Below are 5,195 nucleotides of genomic sequence, written 5' to 3'. Positions count from 1 at the left end.
TACACACACAAACACACACACACACACACACACACACACACACACACACACACACACACACACACACACACACACACACACACACACACTCACACACACACAAACACTGAAAACACCTGCAGACACACACATATATGCACATTTATATGCAAATGCATGCATGGTGCCCTGCTTGCAGAGGAACTGCTGATGCTAATAGATGTAGCCTGGCCTGCCATCAACATGTAGCAAGGCAGTCAATCTCTGCTTCAGCTCTTTGATGGTAATTGATGCCATCATCCATTCCAGAGAGAATAATACCGAATGTCGTTACTTGAGGGCAGCTGTTTGAAGGGAGTGTCGTGATATGATCACTCATTATCACACTGTCTGTCCTCCTAGAAGCCTGCTCTGTCATTCTGGCAACGCAGCGCACTACGGCTATATCTGAGGGGAAAGAAACACTGTTATTTTGGGATCTTGCGTTTCTATATCTGGCATCAATGTTTTAGCCCAGTTCCACAGAACAGCCTCTGCAAGCATCCTGATTAACAGTTTTTTTTTCTTTCCTTTTCCTTTTTAGATTTTGAAAAGACCCCTCCCACATTCAAGCCCCAACCTCTCCAAAGCATCATCAATGCTTACCAACAAGGTTGCCTAGCACCAGTTGCTTAGTAACCACTCAGCCGCCACCATTATACTACAGAATGTCTCTCTAATTCTATGTCAAAGCTAAATTTAGCAGTGCCTTTGAGTTATCCCCCCGACTGGATTGACAGAAGTTGCCAGTACGGAGGGACTACTTGTGCCGGAGAATAATCATGTTGATGGAACAGAATCCATTACAGCCAAGGAGGTTTGACTCTATAACAGAGCGCTATTGGCTCCAGCCCTATAGAATCATAAAGGGCTGTTGATCACAGGCTCGTAATAGGTTATTGACAAACATATTGGAGGAGTTATTCTCAGAAGATGAGGAGAATATTTTACAGACTCACGCTTGCAGTGTAAAGGTAGAACTCATGTCTATTTTCTTTCTCTATTTTATAGTATAATTTGGATTTACAGCAAACAATAAGTGCTGCTGACACTTACTCTACACCCTGTGTCATGCATGCAGAGAGACAGATGGAGCATATGAGAGAGAGAGAGAGAGAGAGAGAGAGAGAGAGAGAGAGAGAGAGAGAGAGAGAGAGAGAGAGAGAGAGAGAGAGAGGGAGAGGGAGAGGGAGAGGGAGAGAGAGATATGCTGTGACTGATGTTGTTTGTGTGAGCATTTGTGAGAAAGACCATGCCCCCTTACTCAACCTACCAACCAAAAATCACCAGTAATTAAAAAAACTTTTTCTACCTGTCTCTCATGGCATTCTTCACTCACACCCTCAACCTCAGCCTCTCTTCCTTATTATCTATTTCATGAACCCAACCCAAAGTAGTGGGAACCCAAAGGTTCTCCATCCCCGCTCACGACATTCTTGCCTAAAAAGTCCCTTTACTGCATACTGTTGAAGACGAGCTCTGCGCTCGTGAACAGCATGGTGAGATACAGCAGCAGCTTCTTGCTTCCCACACATCTATCAACAAAGTCTTCATGTGCGGTACTCAAGCACAATGTCTTATAATATCACATACGGCTATGACAAACGAAAGAATAAAATCCTGTTTTGATTATTTCTGTCAGTGCGTACATTCAGCCTTTTCTGTCATCCGTCACATCTGTGATGTACTCTTAACATTCTCTTGCTATATCTAGTTCCTCACTCTGTCTCTTTCTGTGAAGTGCATCCCTTCATCTTCATCTCTTTTAACGGACACATAAACGCGCTCATGGACTCAAACGTAAACACAAATTAACGCATTTAAAGCTGTGTTATATCGTCTTGCAGGTTGACAGGTTTCTTGTCACAAAATACATAATTGCATAACACCTGGGATTTTTGGAGTTCAGTTTCTCATGTTACTGCAACGACGATCCAGATTAATGCTGTTAAAAATATTAAGGGAGCAAGCACAGCCTTGCTGCACTGCCTCCTCCACCACTTTCCACTGGGAACATGAAGCAAAACTAATGCTTTCATCCATATTCTCTTCTTTCGTAATTTGAATATAGACAATTCTGTGGTGTGGGAATTATTTAAATATTAATAATCCCCACACTCCAGAATTAAATATAGTTAAATTCCAAAAAATGTGAACCCAAATTGTAAAAAAAAATACATAATATTATTATTGTGGTCTTCTTCTTTCAAGGAATAAGCTATAACTAATGAGCTGACATTTAAGGATTGGTAAACGTTTTAGCTGTTGAAAGCGATCAACCTTTCCAGACCATTACACTAGGTATCCAGTGATGTTGTTGCTGTTTGCTGTGTACAACTTTTCTGTACTCCTGCCGTTAAGGGCTGTTTCCCCTGCCTGCTTCTGTCTGAACCTGTTAGCGGAGGATCCGGTCTTGGGACGCTGCTCCACAAGACTGTATACCTTGCTGACAAGTCAGGGTTGGCTATCTTCAGGATTCAACATTCAAGAGTGTTGTGCATTGTGCAGTGCATTGGAATGGGTATTCTTTCATTCTTTTGCACACAAATAGAAGGGTGAATTAAATACATAAGGAAAAGATGAATGCAATGAAATGCATTTGAAATGATTAAAGTAGCAATTAAGAAATGATGAAAAATATTGATTGACGTGTTTATGCATTATTTTATATTATATATACAATATATATTCAAGTACATTGGTTGAATTTGAAAAAAAGCATGTATGCATGCAAGATGAATGCAATGAAATGCAGAATGCAAGATGAATGCAATGAAATGCATTTGAAATGATTAAAGTAGCAATTAAGAAATGATGAAAAATATTGATTGACGTGTTTATGCATTATTTTATATTATATATACAATATATATTCAAGTACATTGGTTGAATTTGAAAAAAAGCATGTTTTTGAGCCTGTATCTGTTGAAAAAAATAAATACTGGTTAGAGATATAACTCAAGAAATACACACGCACACACGCACGCACGCACGCACGCACGCACGCACGCACACACACACACACACACACACACACACACACACACACACACACACACACACACACAATCACTGTTTCTAACAATCTCCATGAGTGCAATATTCTCCTTACATTTGTTAAAAGTGTTGGCTATCCAACAAGCAATGTACTTTGCCAGAGTCTTTTAACAAAACCATAGCAGGTATCTCTCTGACTTAATGTGAATCCCAAGCTTAGTGTAAATGGAAGGGTTGCCGGACACGATGCATGATGTATTGAATAAGCTCTGTGGAAGATTTTCACATGTTGAACCTGTAGCTGTTCACACAGCGAGGCCAAAGTTTAATTTGCAATTTCAATTTCTCCTTCCCGGTAGTGTACTTGGCTAACCCTGGAATTAAATGAAACAACATTGGCCATTTGGGGGATAAGGGATGGGTTCTTAGAGTTGGCCCGTGAGCACTAATCGAGCAAAATATATCCTCAGAACGATCGGAATGGGTTTTGGGCTCTGTCCTCATAGTCAAATGTGTATGGTAAAAAAATAAACGAAAAACACATATATATATATATATATATATATATATATATATATATATATATATATATATATATATATATATATATATGTACATATATATATCATTAAATAGAAACTTAATTGCCAGCAGTGGAAAACCATAGGTTTTATTTGTTAATGTGGTAAACTGTTTATGTTTACCTATCTATCGTAGGGTTAGGGATAGCTCTTTACGCACCTAGAACAGCTGCAGGCACAACGGTAGGAAATCATATTGAGGCTGCCTTTTGCTAATGGGAGTGCAACATCATCTATATGGATGTTAATAATTATTCAAGGGTTTTACTTTGCACAGGTTGTCGTGTTTTCATGTGTTTTACTGTTATGCACTGCGGATTAGCATTGAATTTTGAGACAGCTTGAGTTTTTAAAAAGATGTTCATTAATTCATTCTCCATTTTATGGCATCATAGCTATAAACAGATGTTAGCAGGACGGTCTAAATTTAAACTCTGTTTATAGCCTACACAGTTTGTTTCTAACAAACTCTGTGTATACACAGATAAATGTTAAAGGTTGTATCAGCAATGTTGGGTGATGTCACTTCTGTCTGTATTTGAAGAGAGATCCCAAACAAGCAGAGCCAGCTCGCCCCTCCTTTCCGTGTTTCGTGCATCCAGTAAAAACTATCATGAACGCAGCGCAAAACCCCACAACACCCACCCCTTGTCAGTGATTGGTCTGAATACAATTTATTTTGGTTTTGGGTAGTTGGTAGTAGCATCGTTTTTGTGTACGATCTCACGATAGGCTGCCTACAGAGGCCTGCTTATGGGGCGGGAAGCTAGCGGAATGTGAGGAAAGATCAGATGAATGTGATCATTTATGTTTCGGCCTAGAATCGCTGATCTATCCTTTTTGTGTTCTTCTTAAAATTTTAAGATCCTATTTTCTAAATGCGAAGTGTTTTTTTTTTGATAATAAATGCTTGGCACAACATCTCATGTATACGTTCAGTTAAAATGCACCTAAAGCTGCTTGCTTTTGGAGCTGCTTATGTTCCTAATTTGGCAGAAACATTACCCTTGCATAGATTATCAGAAGCAAAACGGTCTTTGAGTGACCAAATGTGCCATTAGGACCATATGGTGAATAAAGCAAGATAAACGTCTGTAATCGAGGCTAATATAAAACAATTATTTGTGCGTGTATTAGGCCTATATAAATTTAGTAAGAAACCGCCATGGTACACCAAACAAATATTTAACACAAAATACAACCGCAAGCGGTGATTAACGGGGTCCGGGCAAAAATTACAAGTCAAGAACACACTAATGGAAGATATATAAATATAACATATAATTGTCATATTTAAGGAAAGATGTTCCACTTATAAACCTGAACAGCAGCCTTATTCACATGGATAAATGTCTGTTGATAAGCACACAACATCCAGAAAACTCCAAGCAAACATTTCTCAAATGAATTAAGGGATTTCTTAAAAGCAAATACCTGAAAAATCTTTGAAATTCTGGGGAAATTAAACATTTGTTGTCAAGAACACCAACGGAAGAAATATTAATATGACAGAGTTCATTATGAAGGAAAAATGGTTAACGAAGAAGTTCCCCTAATGCCATACTGTGTCTTGGCAGTCAGATTCTTGGAAACGAATAA

This window comes from Gadus macrocephalus, chromosome 1 (assembly GCF_031168955.1).
Source record: "Gadus macrocephalus chromosome 1, ASM3116895v1".
Lineage (NCBI taxonomy): Eukaryota > Metazoa > Chordata > Actinopteri > Gadiformes > Gadidae > Gadus > Gadus macrocephalus.
The sequence above is the reverse complement of the archived record's forward strand: the minus strand, read 5'-3'. Positions refer to the sequence as shown.